At 41.2% G+C, this 20,792-nt stretch overlaps 1 protein-coding gene across 7 annotated transcripts in view; it reads left to right on the top strand.

Annotated features, from left to right (window-relative positions):
• The window catches only part of RBM47 (RNA binding motif protein 47), a 176,332-nt gene that overhangs the window by 36,076 nt on the left and 119,464 nt on the right, over positions 1–20,792 (top strand). The window contains exon 1 of one of the 7 annotated variants that reach the window (XM_027544323.1): positions 4,477–4,568. The exons of the other annotated variants lie outside the window; for them this stretch is intronic. The gene's annotated coding sequence lies outside the window, so the exon portion shown is untranslated. Of the gene's footprint in view, positions 1–4,476; positions 4,569–20,792 lie in introns of those variants that run through there. 7 annotated transcript variants of the gene reach the window in all.

The raw sequence follows: 20,792 nt of genomic DNA, 5'->3' as shown, positions 1-20,792 counted from the left end.
ACATTATTAGCCAGTATTACTTTCAGCTTTTTGACCTTTCCATTCTGAGCATGTGGGGAAAAAAGCCATAATCTACAGCCGTGCTTTCCAAGAGAATGGCCACCAGCTACTTGTGGCCACTGAAATGCGTGTGGCCAGTGTGACTGAGCTGAATTTAAAAATTTTAATTAAATGTAAAAATGGAAGCAGTGTATTTTGTTTGTTAAACACAACTTTATTGGGAAGCTTATGTCTGGAGCAACCCGGATGTGTGAGTCTACTTTTTCAACTGTAAATTTTATGCAATACTGATTATTTCCAGTGAGAATGTAGCATCCAAATTGCAATGTGCTATCAGTGTAAAATGCACACTAGATTTTGAAGATTTCATTTAAAAAAATGTAAAATATTTCATTTAGTAGTTATTAATTTTTATATTGATTACATGTTGAAATTATGTTTTGGATATATTGGGTTAAAGAAAATATATTAAAATGAACGTCACCTGGTTTTGTACTTTTAAAAAAGTGACCACCATAAAACTTAAAATCACATAAATGTCTCGCATGAATTAATATAGAACAGCACTCCTCTGTTGGATTGGAACGAAAGGTTCCATGTCATGGTCCACAGGGTTCTCACTAGTTTACTTTGTGAGAATATCACAATGAGCTCAGTTAAACATGAACACGGAATTCTGTGTCATAGAAAATCATAACATATATTTAATCATTCTGTTTTTTTATTTTTTAAGCTTGTCAAACCCAGGTGATCTTGGGATATTTTTGATTCCAAAACTGCATCACATATTTAATCCCATTTATTTTAGGAGAATCTCAATCTAAACTTGGGAACTTTAAATAACTTTTAATTGATTAAAAGAGCCAATCAACAGTATGGCTTAATGAATCTAATTATAGATAACTTTATAAAGCACTTAAGTAGTATTTTATCCTGTAATCACCATAGAAATTGTGATTAGGACTTCCATGGTGGTCCAGTGGTTAGGACTCTGCACTTCCACTGCAGGGCGCACAGGTGTCATCCCTGGTCGGAAAAGTTTCACAGGCCTTGCAGTGTGGCCAGAAAGAAAAGAAAAAAATACCACACACACAAAAAATGAAATTGTGGTTAAAAACTCAAATTTTGGAGTCAGGCAGACCTGGGCTTGAATTACTGATCTGCCATTTTATAGTTGTGTGACCTCAGACTAGTATTTTAAACTTGTTAAGCCTTGATTTCCTCATCCATAAAATGGGACAATAATAGACCCTATCTGATGGCATTCTTATAAAGATTAAAACATGTAACCCATATAAAGTGTTATATGGGTTACATATAACACTTTATATGTATGTTTATAAAACATATAAACCCATATGAGAAGCACTCAGTTTGTTCATAATTATTGATTATGGGGTTATTATTGTTGTTGTTATTATTAAGGGCTTTATAAAGTATCCAACATTGTCTTTGGGGACCCAGTCTGCCACGTTGCTGTAGTTATCTGCAAGGCTTGGTCAGAGCTTCATTCATTTGCAAGTTGTGTTTAATGTTAAAATTACTTGTTCTCTTTGTGTCTTATTCTTGACTTTTCTTTCTTCTCCTTTTCTCCCTCCTTGTTCTTTGCCCCAGTCTGCAATTAGCCTTTGATCCTGAAGTTTCTCTTCTCTTCTCTTACTTGGCACACTCCGTAACTCTCCTAATGTTTCATTTAGGAGTGTGTATTGAGCACTTCCTATGTGCCAGGCTCTTGGATAGGTGCTCGGAATACAAAGGTGAATATTATAACAAGGCTCCTGCCTTCGAGGTGCTCACTAACCAGTTAGTCCAGGGGGAGAGTTATGTCTGATTACGTCCCTCAATACCAATTAGTTAGCAAAGCATACCAAGTCCTCTGGGATGGGTTCCCGGTCCCCTCTCTGTCTGATGTCTCCTCCCAACGCCACCTTGCTGAACTATGACCCAATTATTCCTTACAAACTATTGACATTTCCTGAACACATTGTTCTGGCTCCAGGCTGTGTCATGTGTCTACACCAGACCCCCTAAGTGTTTCTTCTCCAATTTTAAGTCCTACTCTCAATACCTATTCGTTTATCAAAACAATTCAACTGTCACTTCCTCTGAGAAGTTGGTCTAATCACCACCCTAGTAGAATCCATTTTCTCATTACTGCCCCTGCCCACACTGAACTCTCCTCCAGCTTAAGGACATTTAATCGTCTTTTTAAAGCTCTCCCACCATCACCATCACCACCACCACCACCTCCATCCACGTCCACCACCATCACCATCACCATCACCACGACCTCCACCATCACAACCATCACCACAACCACCAACCCTCTTCAACCAATCACATACGTTGAATGCTCTCTAGGTTATCTTTCGAAGCGTTTTCGGTTAGTGGGTTATGTGCTTTCTTCTTCTGAAGTGCTAATTCAACCCCACTCCCCACCCCACCCCTTCGCATCCTTTCAGAAACAGATTGTACCAGGAAGAAGTCTTCCCGATAGGAAAGCAAACAAACCATCTCTGTGGGATGCTTTCCAGTTCTCTGTCTTCCCAAATGGTGCCCTGCAAAGCTCAGCATTCTTCAGTGACATCTCCTTGTATTTAGAATAAAACTCAAACTCCTCACCGGGGCTTCTTCATCACAGGACCTCTGGCCACTTCCCCAACCTCGGCTCTTTCACCTCTGCCTCCATCACCAGATTTCTGTTCCTGAATTAAAAGCAACACGAGCAAACAAACACACTTCCTGGCAGATATTTGCACAGGACATTTGTACTTGTCTGTGCCTAGATTGTCCTTTCCTCAGATCTCCACTCGTGGCCCTCCGCTTCTTCCAGTTCTCAGCATGAGTGTCTCAGAGCCTTCTCCGATCGCCGTGAGTCTCCATCCTATTTCCCAGTTTTTACTGCTAGGCAGAGCTTACTGTTGCCTGAATTTTTTCAATTTGTGTACCTGGTCCTCCCTGCTAGTGGGTAAGCTCAAAGTTCCCCCCGTTTCTGGCACCTAGCACAGTGCTGACATCATAGCAAGCAGTCATTAGACTTTGGTTCTAGGAGCTTGAAATCTTGGTGAAACATCCTCAAATTAAGGTGTTTCCCCGCCCTCCCCCAGCCGCTTCTGCTAAGTTGTTTTGAAACAAACTAGCTCCTTTGACTCTATCTTTTGGAGGGAGTTGGGAGCAGCTACATCAGTCATACTCGCCCCCATAGGAGACAGATATACACTCACCAGGGTAATTGAGGAGAGATTCATAAAGGGATTATCAGGGTTTAGGGAAGCCAGCAAGGATTGTGAAGTACTGCCAAGAAAACAGAGACCCTGCCAGGAGCCTTTGGTAAAGGGCTGCAGCCACCCTTCTGTCACCCAGAAGGGAGGTAACCTCGAGAATACATGCCCTGACCTTTCTCTACTGCCAGCCTCTCAGTGTAACCCTCCATAACAGCATTTCAGCAGTACCCCAGTGCTTGACACACAAGGATGATATATGGTTATTTTTGTGTTGTCAGGTTGCTTGTTTTAGTGTATCACTTATAGCCACAGTCAGAAAACTCCCATTTGCTTCCTAAATTAGAAAATATTCTCTGTAGGGAAGTGAACCCTTGATGAATCTTCCAGGGCACTTTCTGTATCTGGGCTGACTCCAGTCTGAGGTTGATAATATTATTAGAGGGTTAGTGATGCGGCATTGTCCTGTCAAGTAATATATTTTAGGAGAAGGAAAAAGTGATTAAATTTGATGGTAAAATAAAAGTTGTTCTAACATAATCTATTTTTTTTTTACTGTTTGTTGAAAGCTCTTGAGGTAGACCATGAGTCCCAGTGTAACAAAAATAATAGCTGACTCTTTTGTGCCTTACTGTATACTAGCCCCTGGAGTCCTTGCCATGACATCTAACAAGCTCATAGAGTTGTTATTATTGTCACAGTTTTATATATGAGATGGCCTTAAAGTTATCAGCAAGAAAGGGTGATTCAGGATTCAGAATCACATCTGTCTGAAAGTGAGGGCCAGGTTCTTGCCACATGCATAGACGCCCTTAAGCAGGACTACTGGAGTCCATATTGGAAACCTGCGGTGGGGTAAGGGTGGGACTGTGAGCTGGTCAACTAGGAGGATGGAACCCGGGACATGTGTGACTCACTCTGGCTCTGCCACGCCATGGGAGGTCAGCACTGCAGAGAAGAATGAGGTGAGGCCAGGACCAGGGGACAGGCGACTGACGCCATTGGTGAATGCCTGTGAACCAGCCCCCAGCTGCTTGACTCACTGGCAGGTGCTGTCAACCATAATCTCAAGCCTGTTCTCCCTTCAACGTGTAGATCAACTGTGCTCTGGTCACAGAGCCTCTGTCACACGTGGGAGGTTCCTCATCGCTTGTCCACAAGGCCCTCCTGTAATGTTCTGAGGAATTCCTGGAGCCCTGAAACCAGGAAAAGGATCTAGAGTTTTAGGTTTCAAATGAGGAACCCAAACTCATTTGTTGTGCAGTTTGATTATCTTTCACAACTGAGAGAAGGCACTATAAAGTTGGAGGAGGAGAATGAGGAAGAGGAAAGGAATTAAGCGGACAGGTAAGTCACTTGGATTCTAGTTGTGTTTTTTTTTTTTTTAAGTAGAAGTAAACAAATTTAGAAAAAGCCCATGAGGTGGAATTATTTGACTTTGCTAACTAAGCAAAGTTTAGTTAGAAAAGATTTCCTAGTGGAGAGAAGCCCATGGTATTTGGCACGCTGGAGTTTAGACAGAACTAGAATTTAGGAGCACTCTAAAAAGCATTTTTGGGCTCAAAAAATTATTAGATATTGCTTAAAATTTTCTCTATCGTAATGATCAGTTTGGGAGAAAATGCTTTTTATTTCTGCTGATCAGTAACTACCCTAACATCCGTTTTCTCAACATAGTAACTCCAAAATCTTTGGAGAAAAGATCCACAGAGGAAAATGCTTCAGAAATTTCCCCAGAGCTTCTTGTTCATGTGGATTTACCCATGTATGTGGCAGAGTTGATCTGATTTGAACGACCTCCATAAAGTGGGTCCAGTGAATTATCTAATTCTTCCTGAAGTCAGATCTTATTTTTTGTAATTACTCTAAAATGTTATCAATGCCATTTTACCTACATAGACAGTCAGAACTAGTAGATTCTGTTTAATTGAGGGCTTTTGTTCACTGACTGTAGCTATTATGTTTTGAGCACCTACTATGCACCAGGCATTGTGTCAGGCATTTTATGAGCATTGTCTTCGTCAGTCCTAAGGCATTTGAGACATTGTCCTCTCCATATCCTAAGTAATATAGTCGCTCGAGAGTTTAAGGTGAAAGAAAAAATATATATATATATTTATATGTATGTATATATAAAGTTAAGAAAACTAAAAATGAATGAAAGTAGAAAATGGAGTCCGAGGGAGACCATTTAATCAACAACTAAGTGCTAGGGAGGAAAAAAGATGATACTTGTGTATTTGTTGGTTTCTTGACCAGCGAATAACACAATGGTACTATATCTATCTAATCTCAAGATTTGTGCTGAAGTAGGAGAAAATCCGAGAGTTTGAAAGTGCTTGTTGATAAGGCAGAGATCTGGGGCTTTTGGTTTCTGATTTGGCTGCGTTCCTGTCTCTCTGTAACTATAAAGTTATTCCGGACATTTTTTTTTAAAGCATGAAACACCCAAAGAGAGGATCAGGGAAGGAAACACAGCATTTTTTAAACACTGGGACAGAGGAGGTGAGAATAAATGGCAAAGAGGAACATCTTTCTTTTTTCATAAAATCTGACAGGTACCTATTATACTATTTCCACTTGTCTGGATTGTCAGACATGTGAGCTGTTTCCAGAACTGTCTTCATGTAACTGTTAACTCCCTGGTCTTTCTGAGGTTGCCTGTAAGGTGTCTAGTCTGCTAATAGGGTGTTTGTCAAGGACCCTCGTGAGCAGGCATTTCCATGTTTGAAGAAGTTCCCGTGCCCTGTGTTGGACTGGGGTCACCAGCTCAGAGAGTGGGAGTGTGGAGGCAGTTATTGGCTAGATGGGGTTTAGCCTCTTCCCAGAACTGAAACTGGTCTCCATCTGTTCGTTGGCTCAGCACTCGAAAAGGGCTGTTTCAGGAAGCAGACCCACAAGGAACTAAGAGCACAGTCATGTGTTTATGAGTGACACACTCAGGGTGTCTGCTTCAGCACGTGGCCCTCAAGCAACCAACTGCATGGTGTGGGCTCAAAGTTCATGATGCATTAGGGTGGGAGGGCATTTTCTCTAAGCCACTTTTCTTTCTCCTGAAATGGCTTGAGTGATAGGTAGTAGCATCCAGCATGAACTTCAGAGCCAGCCTGCCTGAATCTAATCTCCCATTACCACCAGCTCTGCGACCCTGGCAAAGTTATTTAATATTATTCTACCTCAGTGTTTTCATCTGTAAAATGGGCATCATCATAGTAATACTTGATAGGATTTTTGTTAATATTACATGAGATAACACACACACAGTGCTTATAACAGTGCTTCTGTGTATGTGTGTTAGTTGCTCAGTCGTGTCTGACTCTGCGACCCCATGGACTGTAACTTACCAGGTTCCTCTGTCCTTGGAATTCTCGAGGCAAGAATACTGGAGTGGGTTGCCACTCCCTTTTCCAGGGGATCTTCCCAACCGAGGGATCAAACCCAGGTTTTCCACGTTGCAGGCAGATTCTTTATCATCTGAGCCACCAGGGAAGCCCCATAACAGTGCCTACCATATGCTAATTGTAAGTGTTTAGCAAGAAAGAGAAATAACTGTCCATTGCTAACCTCAGACAAATGATTTCTCATTGAGAGATTAGTATGCTACATTTATTTTCTATTTTCCGATTTGTGAATTGCTTTCTTATGACATTTCATGATGTCCTTTGATCAGAGGACAGACAGTAGTTAGAATGTTTCACATTTATAAGAAATAGGAGAGAGTATAATGTAGGACTTCCCTGGTGGCTTAGAGGGTAAAGCATCTGCCTGCAATGCAAGAGACCTGGGTTTGATCCCTGGGTTGGGAAGATCCCCTGGAGAAGGAAATGGCAACCCACTCCAGTACTCTTGCCTGGAAAATCCCATGGATTGAGGAGCCTGCATCCTCCTGTAGGCTACAGTCCACGGGGCCGCAGAAAGTCGGACATGACTGAGCGATTTATCTTTTACTATAATGTAGGAAAGATAAGGGGAAAGGTTTCTACTCTCAAAAAATGCATTCCATTGCCTGGAGTTCTTCCCCAGGGGGAGTTTAAGAAAGGTAAACCAGGAGGGTATGCTGATTACATACCCTCCCTCTTAGCAAGGTATGTGGTCCTCCAGGGCAGCAGAGTTTCCCAGGCGCCTATCCAAAGAAGATTCTGGACCCTGGGCCTGGGTGGGGGTAGAACAATGAACTTTAGACAAGCCAGAGACCCAGGAGGCTCCATCCTTCCCACTAAGACTGATGCCAAGTTAGTCTTCAGATACAGAGAGCATCTGAAGGATCAAACCCTGTCTTTCCCTCCTGGAGCCAGATCTTTAGGAGCTTGTTACATATAAGAAAAGGATCAGAGAAATCCATGAAAGAACCAGATTTTTTTCTCTTGTGACCAAACGACACTGTGCTCTGGGTCAACAGAGTGGTTTTACTTCTCTCAGTACTAAAACCAGGACTGCTGCTGCTGTGCTGGGCTCAGTTGTGTCTGACTCTTTGTCACCCTATGGACTGTAGCCTGCCAGTCTCCTGTCCATGGGGCTGTAGCCAGCCAGGTCCTCTGTCCATGGGATTTTCCTGGCAAGAATACTGTAGTAGGTTGCCATTTCCTACTCCAGGGGATCTTCCTGACCCTTGTCTCCTGCGTCTCCTGCATTGCAGGCGAATTCTTAATGGCTGAGCCATTGGGGAAGTACTGGGCAAATCCACGGGAGTTGGTTACCCTGGCACACAGCAGGCCCTGATCAAAGTGGCCTAAAGGGAGGCTGAAGACAAAGCTGTAACTCAAATTTCAGGGCCAGACACCTTGACGATGTTTTTTTTAGATAGCTACTTCCTTATAGGTAGCTTTGGTAATAATACTTCATTTGTGAATTGTAATATTGGTTGAGTATTTCTGTGTGGTCAATTCACACCCCGCCCCCCACTCGCTCACCCCCTCCACCGAGGCCGGGATGTCTTAACCTTGCCTGGCAAAATTGATGTTTTGGATTGTTGTGGGATGTTGTCCGGTGCATTGTAGAATGCTTAACGGTATCAGTAGCCCCACTCACTAGATGCTGCTTGCACCCACCACCAAAAACGTCTTATGTGCTGTGCTATGCTGTGCTTAGTCGCTCAGTCATGTCTGACTCTTTGCAACCCTACGGGCTGTACCCCGCCAGGCTCTTCTGTCCATGTGAAGGCAAGAATACTTGAGTGGGTTGTCATGCCTCCTCCAGAGGACCTTCGCAACGCAGGGATCAAACCAGGTCTCCTGCATTGCAGGCGGATTCTTTACTGTCTGAGCTACCAGGTCTTTGGCCATTGCCTAGTAACTTCTGGGTTGGGGGGCGAAAGGGCCACAGTTGAGGACCATTGCTCTGAGGTTGATAACAGTGCATACATTTTAGAAAACTGACCTCCTGATCATCTTTGTAATCTGTATGACTTTCTCTTAATTTTTTTGTTCATTCTGTACAATTTTGCTCCTCTTCTTCGCTCCTCCTCCTGTCATCTATGATCACATGGTTACTTACAAAATTCTAAAACATACCTACAGAACACAAGTTTGCCTAACAGACTGAAAGGGTCATTGAGTTTTCTCAAATCTGTGGAAATTCTTTCTGGTCTTAACTTCTTTTGTTTCAGTAGCGTGTCCTCTGAGGTTTACTGGAATTGAGTATATAAAAGTCTTTTAAGTTTTTTTAGAAAAACCATAATTAATTTTGATCTTACTAGGAAGCTTGTTTCTTCTCATGGTGCTATTTTTGTCTGGGCCACTTCTGAAACAATAAAACTGTATTCTCTGTAAAAACTTTTGGAGGAACTTAGATTCTTGGAGAAGATTTGAAATAATCTATAACGCCTACAGAGAGGCTTCAGAACTGAAAACTATTTGTGCAACCTAGATTTTTCTACCTATTCAGTCAGCCTCATTCTTTGTAATTATTTAACTGAAAAAGTATCCTAAACACCACTCTCCAGTTACTGTGACAGCGTTGTGACAAAAGACCATCTGATCCACCTTTGAGCATTTAACAAACGAATATTTAAATCCAAGATGTCTAATACTATTTTTATAAAGTTTTGCAGACATAGAAATTCCAATTATCTTTATTAAACTGTTTCAGTTTTTAATTACCCTCTAAATCAACATTTCTTCCTTTTCTTAAATGCTGAAGACAGTGTTTATAATATTTACTTTATTAGAATAAATTTTAATCCAGTTATAAAAATAATGCAGGCCAATAAAGAAGCTGAGAACACAGAGGAGAAAATAAAAATCGTCTTAAGCCCACACCCAGAGATAATGCAGATAATGGTTTTGAAGTTATATATCTTTTAAAGATGGATATGATATATGCTTATCAGATTAAGTCTTCTTTTCCATTCTCACTTTCACAGTTTTGTGGCTAATTTTAATCTATTGTACCTTTTGTTGTTCAGTGACTAAGTCATGTCTGATTCTTTTCGACCCCAGGGATAGCCGTAAGCCTGGCTACCCTGTCCTCTGCTTTTAAATGAATAAATAAAGTGTTTCACGGAAAATTAAGTTGACAGAATGCATAATGATGAAGACACAGTACTTTTTTCATTATTAAGTTGATTGTTTTGTTCAAATAAACTAGATGTGGATATCAGTTGTCTTAATTTCTTATCTATCCTTTGGAAATTTCTTTATGCTATACATGTACATATAACATCTACTCCCCTCTCCCCTTTTCCTCAAAAGGCAGACTATTAGGTGAATTGTTTTGTAACTTGTTTTTCTTCACTTAGCAATACATTTTTGGAGTTCTCAATTTCAGTACATTGAGATTTTCCACATTGACTATTATACTTATTTTTATTATTTTGGTTTCACCAGCTCTTAGTTGCAGCATCTTTCATCTTCATTGCTGCATGTGGGATCTAGTTCCCTGACCAGGGATCAAACCCAGGCCCCCTGCATTGAGAGCCCAAGTCTTAGCCACTGGACCACCAGAGAAGTCCCTCATATTGACTTAAAAAAAAACCAAAACAGAGATATAGTATTTCATTGTATGGATATACCGTGATATTTAACTAGAATCCTATTTGATTGGTTTCTAGTCTTTTGCTGTTAAGAACAGTGCTGAAAGAAATTGTCTGTACACGTCATTTTGCAAGTGTAAAATATATCTTTTGTAGGATAAATTCTCCAAAGTGCAATTGCTAGGTTAAAAAGTATATGCAATAATAATTATAATAGAGATATAATATGATAGATAAATGTCTTTCCCAGGGGTAACAATATATAGTCCCATGAGAAATGTATGAGACATCCAGTTTCCTCATAGCCTTGGCAACATAACGTGTTAATATGTTACAGTAATATATGGAATTTAGAAAGATGGTAATGATAACCCTGTATGTGAGACAGCTAAAGAGACACAGATGTATAGAACAGTCTTTTGGACTCTGTGGGAGAGGGAGAGGGTGGGATGATTTGGGAGAATGGCATTGAAACATGTATAATACCATATATGAAACAAATCGCCAGTCCAGGTTCGATGCAGGATACAGGATGCTTGGGGCTAGTGCACTGGGATGACCTAGAGGGATGGTACGGGGAGGGAGGTGGGAGGAGGGGTTCAGGTTGGGGAACACGTGTACACCCGTGGCAGATTCATGTTGATGTATGGCAAAACCAATACGATATTGTAAAGTAATTAGCCTCCAATTAAAATAAATAAATTTATATTTAAAAACATGTTACAGTAAATTTGTAACTTATTTTTGGGGTTTTGCCAATCTGATACATGAGCAATGATATCTCAGTGTATTTTCAATTTGCATATTTTTATAAAGGTTAAAGTCATCTGTACTTGGTCAGCGCTGTCTGTCTCCCATTTTTTAATTGGTTTATTGATCATTTTCTCATTGCTTTGTATAAGCATTTTAGGTATTACAGAAATGAGCTCTTGGTGATACGAACTGTGAATATTTTTCCATTGATTATTCATCTTTTGTTTTTGTTTTGTGGTTTAAATAAATTTTGTATCTAGTTGAATTTATCAGTCTTTTATTATGGCTTTTGGCTTATGAGTCACAATAGAAAGGTCTTTCTCATTTCAAGGTTTTAAAAGAATTCTCCCATGTTTTCTTGCAGAACTTATAGTTGATCCATTTGGAATTTATCCTGATATGAGATATAAATCCAACTTTTCTAGATGAAATTCCAGATGTCCCAACACCTAGACTATTTGTTGAATAGTCCCTCTCTTCATTGGTGTGAGATGCGCCTTTTGTTGTCTAATAAATTTCCATATAGACTTGGATATATTTCTGGATTTTCTATTCTGTTTCAGTCATTGCTGTGACTGTTTATGTGCCAGAACTTGATTTTTGTGTATAGGTGTGTATATTTTATCATTCCATTTTCCCCTCTATTAGTTTGGAATTCTGTTTTTAGTGTTCACTTTGTATGTTACAAGACAGTTTTTATTTACTTTTTTATGGCTGTGCAGGGTCTTGGTGGCTTCCCGGGCTTTTTCCTAGTTGTGCCGAGCTGGAACGACTCTTTAGTTGTGGAGTGTGCTTTCTGGGGCACGTGGGCTCAGTAGTTGCGAGCACAGGCTCAGTAGTTGTGGCGCAGGCGCTTAGTTGCTCTGTGGCATTGTGGGATCTTCCCTGCTGAGGGACTGAACTCATGCCTCCTACATTGGCAGGTAAATTCCTTACCCCTGAGACACCAAGGAAACCACTGGACAGCTTTTAAATTCATTTCCCCACCTACTGACTTAGGTGCCTCTCTTGTCATGTGTTTTAATTCTCTTTATAGTATTTTTAATTTATGAAATATTTATTTGTAAAACTTAGTAAGAAATGATCATGATTGTTTTATGTAGTCAGTGTTTATTTAAATTTAACATTTTTATTGTTCCTCATTATATCCTGTATTCTCTGACTTTCCATCTTGGACCATTTTCCTGCTGCTTCTAGAGCCTCCTTTAGTGGCAGTCTACTTGTGACAAACTCACTATTCATTTTACAGAATATGCCATTATTTTGAGCTTCATTTTTGAAAGGTATTTTCGATAAGAATAGCATCATAAGGTTGATTTGCAGCACACTGAAGATATCATCCTACTGTTTTCTGGCTTCCATTGTTGGTGCTGAGAAGGCCGTTGTCTAACTATTAAGCTTTTTGATGATAATACTGCATTTTGCATGATAATCATAATTGCTTATAGTCTGTCTAATAATTTCAAAATTATGAATTCTAGAGTCAAATTTCAAAATAATTATTTCTAGAGTTGCGTGGGTTTCGTTTTATTTCCTGTATTTCTGCTGATTCTCACACATGTTGTGTTGCATCACTTTGACTGGATGCTGGATCCTGTATTTGAAAAAGTTTTTGTAGAAATTACTTGAGGTTTAGCATTACCTTATGTTCTTCCTGGGTCAAACTATTTCTTTATTAAAACTTTCTACTATGTTTCAGTGTTTGATAGTGCTAGTGGCCCTTCTATCAGGATTCTCCTGGTTATGAATTTTAGGATTCACTTAACTAGTTCAAAACCGCCCCTCCCTTAAAAAAATTCCATTGTTACCTCTTTGGAGGTGGACATGTTAAATTTATGCATTAATGCAAAATAACATCTGATGTTGAGTTTTTCCATTCAAAAATATGGTAGAGACAACATTTTTAAAAAAGGAATGTTGGGATTCTCAGGTGTTTTATTCATTTTATTCATTTTGGGACTTTAGAAACATTCAACTGAGGTCATAATAGATGTCAGGGTATGGTTTAATATATACATAGTCATTTTAGATTGTCTTATTTATAAAGCATGATGACTTTATCAAGGCTATTATGATATTAGACTCATGGCCTCTTGATTCTCCAGCATTAGCTTTTATTTGTATACCTCTCTCTCTCCTGAGTCCTGCCCCACCCTGAGTCATGTCAGACAACTGAAAGCTCTTTTATCTTGATTGTATTAGGCTAGCCCTAGTAGAATTTGAGGGACACTGGGTTGCAGTCCTTTCTTGAGACGCATTTGCTGTGCTACGGCATTGTTCATGACTCGCCGCGAGCATGCTTGCGCTGCTTTCACAGAATCTCAGGTCAGAGACAGCAGAGCACAGTGCTTCAGAGGGCAGGATCTGGTGTCTCACCAGACTGGCTTTGAAGCGGTGGCTGGACTTCTTCCAGCTTTGTGACTTTGGTTAGATAGTTCACCTTTTGAAGATCAAGTTTCCTCCCCTGGAAAATGGACGTAATAAGGGAATCTTCATTAAAGTATTGCGAACATTAAATGAGAGAACCACATATTAAGTGGTCGATAAATGTTAGCTATAAAGTGCTTCCCTCATTTTATAGATACTTGTGCTCAGGTTCTGTCATTTACATAACTTTCCTAAAATCCGTGGGATTTGAGGAAGTGGCAGAGCTTTTTGTATCTGAGTCCAGTGCTCTTTTTTTTCACAGTGTCACCAATGAATAGTATAAATAAAGAATAGCTATCAGCTAGGCTATCAAAATAGCTATCAGGTAGGGCTTCCCTGCTGGCTCAAACGGTAAAGAATCTGTGTGCAATGCAGGAGACCTGGGTTCAATCCCTCTGTCGGGAAGATCCCCTGGAGAAGGAATTGGCAACCTACTCCAGTATTCTTGCCTGGAGAATTCCATGGACAAGAGGAGCCTGGCGGGCTACAGTACATGGGATCACAGACTCAGACACAACTGAGCAACTAACTTTTTCTTTCAGGCTATCTGGTCGGCACCGTTCTTAGCACTTTACCTGTAGCTCAGTTTATGCTTATTAACCAGAAGGTAGATGCTAAAATTATCTCCGTTGTACAAATGGAGAAACTGAGATATGGAGACATTAAATCAGGTACACACAGCCAATAATGACAGCAGGATTTGAATCAAGACAGTCCAACTCTAACACAAAGGTCTAATTGGTCTGGGAGTCCCTACCACTGGCAGCAGTTCTTCTCAACAACGGGTACCAACCCCCTCCAGGTTCCTCTTTGCCGCCTTTTTTTCACACCTCCCATCTCTCCCTCCATCCTCTTATCCTTTTCATTCTGTATCCTTATCATTTATCCTCTATCATTTATCCTTGTGCCTTGAGCTTGCTCTGAAGATGGTATAACTTAAGGAGGAGGTTTTAAGGAAACTAGCTTTTACTAAGCACCTACTAAAATCACACACTATATTAGTTGTTTTCGTATCTATGTTTTCATCTTCATTTTGCAGTTGAGCAAACTAAGGCTCAGAGAATATAAGTAATAAGTTACCCACATTCACTCAATTGTATGGTAACAAAACTGAGACTGGAGCTTAGGTATATTTCCAAAGCTTGAACTTTTCGCCAGGTATGGTAAACAGCTGTATGCACTTGATTCGGCCATGCTGGTTGTTAAAATAGTGCACTCTCTCTGAACCTCTTGATGGATAGCTGCTGTTCCAAGTCTCCCTTGTGTCTCTACCACCACCGCCTGGCCTGCCCAGCCCCCTCCCCAGGACGTCTAGACCTTCCCATAAGCCAACAAGTAAAAGTTGACATCCAGTCCAGCAGGGGCATCAAAGACCTTGCTCCAGCACCGAGGCTGGCTGGCAGATGTGTGTCAGTGTCTTTGCAGTCCTCTTTATCACAAGGCTATGTAGTGTCAAGTATCATGCTGAGTACTGCTTAACATCACTAGGGTAGCTCAGGATGAATGAGAAAATAACTTCACAGCTCATTAATGAAACTGCCATTTGGGATCAAATCAGAAACACTGTGGAAACTTAGTTGAATTCATTGCTTCCCTTGATGAAGTACAAGATGAGGAATGTTGCATCTGAACAAATGAATTTTGTATTCTCACCAAGACTAAGGTTGCTAAAGAGCAAGTGTGTCTCAGCCCCTACCCAGTCTTCACTCCCACTATCCAGCCTGGCCAAGCCACCTATGCCAGAGCCCTCCTTCTATACCTCAGCCTTTGGTTAGAAGCTCTTCTGCCCCTATCCACACCCCTTTCACCCACTGAGGATTTTCAGGCCTCCGAGGCCCACAAGACGGGTATTACCTTTAGAATCATTTCTATTGCACTTGGGTGAAAAAAGCTTTTTGTAGGGCCTGGGGCTCTGAACATCATTTCTAACATTCTTTCTTTGAAAAAGGCATTTTGTGTTTTAAAAAGCTACTTACAAAGGAACGTTTCTAAAATCGAGATAGGGTTTTTTCAAGACTTCCCTGGTGGTCCAGTGGCTGAGACTTTATGCTCCCAATGCAGGGTGCCCAAGTTTGATCCCTGAGCTGGGAACTAGATCCCATATCCGCAACTAAAGATCCCACATGCTGCAATGAAGATCAGAGATCCCATGTGTGCAACTAACACCCAGTGCAGCCAAATAGATAAATAAAATATTTTTGAAAGAAGATAGGGATTTTTCTTGTGTTGTGGAAAGAAATTAAGTTAGTCTGGTATGTTTTACTCTTCCTCAAGTCCCATTGATTCCTTCCTGTTGTTTTGTGGTTGATAATAAACTGACAGATCTGTTACCTGGGCTGTTTATTTTTCCTACTTTAAAGCTGTGGTTTTCCCAGTCTAGAGATTCCTTGTGTTTTTGTCAGGATAAGCTAAGTAGCAGTGACGTAGAGACCCCAAGATGTCAGCGGGTTGCCTGATAGAAATATAGTTCCTGAAGTCCTGGTGTGTGTGCAGGCTTGCAGAGTATCACCTCCATGAACTCATTAGGAGATTTGGACTGAAAATGTGCTGTGCTTAGTTGCTCAGTCGTGTCTGACTTTTTGCCACCCTACGGACTGTCGCCCACCAGGCTCCTCTGGCCATGGGGATTCTCCAGGCAAGAATACAGGTTGCCATGGCTTTCTCCAGGGGAATCTTCCCAACCCAGGGATTGAACCCAGGTTTCCTGCGTTGCAGGTGGATTCTTTGCCATCTGAGCCACCAGGGAAGCTTAAGAATACTGGACTGGGTAGCCTGTCCGTTCTCCAGCGGATCTTCCCAACTCAGGAACTGAACCAGGGTCTCCTGCATTGCAGGCAGATTCTTTAGCCACTGAGCTATCAAAGAAGTCCTTGATAGCTATTCCTTGAATAGCTTTGCCTTTTCCAGCATGTGATGTCCAGAGTTGCTTAGGCATTGCTATCCCAGTCATCCAGACAAGGAAAAAACCCAAGGGAATAGATTTTTAGGGCCAGGTCCACATCACGTCATCATGGCACACATCATTTTCTTTCTGTCCATTGGCCAGAGCTAAGTCAAATAGTCACGCACCACAGCAATGTGGGAACTGTGTTCTTACTCTGGTCTATAGAAAGGAATGACCTCTATACCTTGTATGTTTTGAAACTTTTAAATATACCAGGAAGAGTCCACCCAGGTCCTGCCTACTGGACATTACCATCTCTGAGGACCATCCCATCCCGCATGCCCTGGGAGAGTTCCCAGTTCTGGGTGGCCATGTAACCTCGGGCAAGTTACCTGTCTGAATCTCAGTTTTCTTATCTAAATCAACCAGTAAATATCTATGGTATTTAAATGTTTTAAGATGGCATGGTTCAGAAGAATTTGACTTCTGGGGATCCCGTAGGGTAATCACAACACAGCTACAAAGTTCAGAGAATATTTTACAGCTTTTAAAGCCATTTAATCATGAGAGAGAGAAAAACAAAAATTAAAGAACCACAGATCATCAAAGTGTTCATTGTTTAAATGCTGTTCATGAAGCAAAAAGGATTTATTTGGAGCCAGTCTTAGGTGAGTGGTGAAAAGTTTAGAGGTCCGAGATCATACTAAAATGTACTTTAGAATGCCAATATAATGTAGCACATGGATTCATTCACTTTGGTTTTAAACTGCCAGTTTATCACTGGATTTGACCCTCTTTGAGGTATTTCATTTGGAACTTCACACCCACCAACATGACTCTATCCTTGGAGTGAATTCCTCAGTGATGTCTCTTCTAAGAATAATATTACTTCTGAGCATCCTTGTGTATTGAACCAACACTACTTAGTATGGGAAAAATATATTATCAGTGAAACAAGTTTTTCTTCCTAGGGAGTATCATAGAAAGGAAGCATCATGTGGACAAATTATGTTGCCAATTGCAAGGAGCAGTGCACTGTGCACATAAATTCTTCCATAGGCTTTGGCAGACTGTTGACAAAGTACTGAGTGCTCACGTGCTCAAAGCATTGGGTAAGGGCTGTGTTAATTCACAATATCACCATCAGTGTGGGCTACCTAACATTTGCTGGTCTTCTGAATATTACGTCATCTGAGATCTCAATGAGATAGGATCCACGTTTCTGAGACTTCATTTGGTAGAATTTGGGCAAAGAAATGAGGAGAAAAGAGCCTTGGTTTGATCATAGAAGCTGTTATACTATTATTTCTCAAAGAAGTGAAAGTTGCTCAGTCATGTCTGACTATTTGCGACCCCATGTACTATACACTCCATGGAATTCTCCAGGCCAGAATACTGGAGTCGGTAGCCTTTCCCTTCTCCAGGGGATCTTCCCAACCCAGGGATCAAACCCAGGTCTCCCACATTACAGGTGGATTCTTTACCAGCTGAGCCACAAGGGAAGCCCAAGAATACTGGAGTGGGTAGCCTATGCCTTCTGCAGCAGATCTTCCCAACCCAGGAATGGAACCTGGATCTCCTGAATTGTAGGCGGATTCCTTAACAACTGAGCTATCAGGAAAGCTCATATTTCTCAAAGCAGTTTTTAAATACTCTGACTCCTCAGTCTTTTTTTTTTTAATGTGAACTATTTTTAAAAGTCTTTATTGAATATTGCTTCTGTCTTTTGTTTTGGTTTTTTGGCCGAGAGTCATGTGGGACCTTAGCTCTCCAACCAGGAATGGAGCCTGAACCCCCAGGATTGGAAGGCGAAGCCTTAACCATTGGACTACAGGGAAGTCCATCCCCAGTGTATCACATTGCATTAAATATACTGCCTCTGAGCCCACACCCACAATAGGTTAAATGAATCACCAAAGGACTGAAGTCGAAAAAGTTCCTTAATGAATAGAATTACTGGGACAGTAATTCTGGGACTGTTTAAGATGAGAGATTTCCAGACCTTTGCTTTGGTGTTGCTGATGCAGAAAGTCCAAGGCAAAATCAGGAGTCTGATTTTTAACAAGCTCTCCAGGTAATTAGATCAGCTTGAGAAACTGCTCCAGGGCAGTGGTCCTCCACCTTTCAGAAGACGGTTGCTCGGAGGGGCGCCATGGGATGAGAATGCTCCTGCTCCAAGGCAGGGCAGGTCTAGAGGGACACCCAGCATGGTGATGGCTTGCAGCGTGCCCCCGATAAATATTTGTTGACTATTGGAAATAAGGTTACTTTGAGGAAATGAGCACATTCTGTCTCAACCTTGAGTGGATAGGGAGAAGCAAATTATTTTGGAAGACTACTGGATGAGCATGCAACGAGAGCTGAGGAGAAGAGGGACCTAAAATCTCACTGCACCCTCTTCCTTGGCCCAGTGCAACCCCAGCCTGTTTCACCGTAGGGTGAGCTTGTTGTCTTGGCAGCTGAAAACCTTTTGAAGTCCAGTGAATTCGGAAGTTCCAGTGGGCACCGTCGATTTTTTTCTGTCCAGCTTTTCCTGGGCTTCCCAGTGGGACCCACCTCTTCTTTTGATAGTCATTAATACCTTTTTTTTCTTTATTCATTTTTATCTTATAGTCTTGGAGCCCAGTAGACCAATAGTCTGTTTCTGTTGTTTTTGCATATCTTTAACTCTAGTAGATCTGGAAGATTTTCTCTTAAGGAGCTTGTTCCCTGATTTGTAATCTGACTGTACAGATTGTAAAACACGTAATTGACTTAAGTGATAGCTTAAAGATACAGATTGGTTATTTGGGAGATGTTAAAATGTAAAACATGGTGTATTGTTTCTAGTTACTGAGCATACCGTGCGCTGTGGACCTCTGATGACTGTTACTGACAGAGATTTCTGATCTCCTAGCGGAAGAATCTATTATTTTAAGATAAGGAATAATATTAATACCAGAAAGACCAAAGTTTAAGCATCAGCCTACTTCTTTTTTTTTCCCCCTAGTCTACTTCATAGAAGCCTTTTCTTTTTTTTAAATGAGACACTCTCCAAGCCTCAGTTTCCTTCACTGAAAGTAGGCTTACCAGTTCCCACCTGGCTTGGTTGTTGGAGAATTAAAACCAGACACATGGTCTGTTTTAATGCAGTTTCTGGCACTCAGCCAGTGTTAAAAACATGCCGCCCCCCGCCCGGCCAAAAAAAAAAGAATGAAAGAAAAGAGAACAACATCAACTTTAAAAAATCAGTAATTAATTTGGCTGCGCTGGGACTTAGTTGTGGCACTCAGGTCTTGGATCTTTGTTGCAGCACGCGGGATCTTTAGCTGTGGTGTGTGAACCCTTAGATGCGGCGTGTGGGATCTAGTTCCCTGACCAGGGATCAAACCCAGGCGCGCTGCACTGGGAGCTCGGAGTCTCAGCCACAGGATTACCAGGGAAGTCCCAACAGCATCAACTTTGGACTTGTTATGGTGGTCAGCCGTCAAAAAGGACATAGATCAACACAATGTAGATAATATGTTGAAAATTGAAATGCAGGAGGATGCAGGGAAGGGGCAGGCAGAGCCACCTTCTGGCTGCTCGGCCTTTAAGTGACACATGGGCCGCACCGGGAGGAACAGCCAGGTCATCTGTCTTCCCCCCCAGGGAACTGGTTATATTGTGAGCTCTGATTAGATTTTTTAAAATGGAACCTGGCAAAAATGCTTTGAGTTCTGTGGGTCACCTGAAGGTGGGAAGGAAATGCCGGGCCCTGCAGAATCTCAGTTCTAAAGTACCTGCGCCTCGGGAAAGTAAAGATAAGCATAACTCAGAAATGTATGCCCTTATATTTTAAAGGGTGACCTTAGTGAGTACTTAAAGCATTTGGGGGATTTTCTGCAATTTTCACGAAGTGGATTCAGATTCTGCAGGTGATGTTGGTGAAACCATTAACTGTCAGTGACCCTAGCCATGTTAGGAAACACCCCCAAATTGTGAACATTCTGAGTGGTTTGGCTGTGTTTTGACAACCGCATTTTAGCTGATGAGTTTGTTTTTTCACTGTTTTGCTTCTGTGAGGGTCGGAGCAGAAAATGAGAACAGGGTAATGCTTGAAATTGAGTGCTTGGCTAGAGATGAGTGATTCACGGGCCTGTTTGTTAATCCAGCTAACATCTATCATAAGTAATTAGACTAAAAAAAATAACCATTTAAAACTGCTTGAAATATAGATTTGAAGGCACACGGAGTTATCTATTTCATTTGTGGTTTGTTGTGCTTGAGAGTCAGGGCTAGGACATATTTTGTGCTGCCAGCAGAAATGAGGAATTGAGAAATAGGGAACAAGTGTTCTTTCTACCCTATAAAAAAGGGCCTGACTTAGCAAAATAACAAAAAAATCCTGCTTTTGCACGACTGAGAGTTTTCCTGAGCTGGGTGGGACCTGAAGGATGGTGGAAGGGATATTTCATGAAACTAAAAAGAATTCTGCTGAATTAAGATGTTCTCTGCCCTTGTGCGAGTCTCTCACATAAGCAAAGTTAGAACCATGTTTTGTATTTAAACAACACTC

This window comes from Bos indicus x Bos taurus, chromosome 6 (assembly GCF_003369695.1).
Source record: "Bos indicus x Bos taurus breed Angus x Brahman F1 hybrid chromosome 6, Bos_hybrid_MaternalHap_v2.0, whole genome shotgun sequence".
NCBI lineage: Eukaryota > Metazoa > Chordata > Mammalia > Artiodactyla > Bovidae > Bos > Bos indicus x Bos taurus.
The sequence above is the reverse complement of the archived record's forward strand: the minus strand, read 5'-3'. Positions and strand labels throughout refer to the sequence as shown.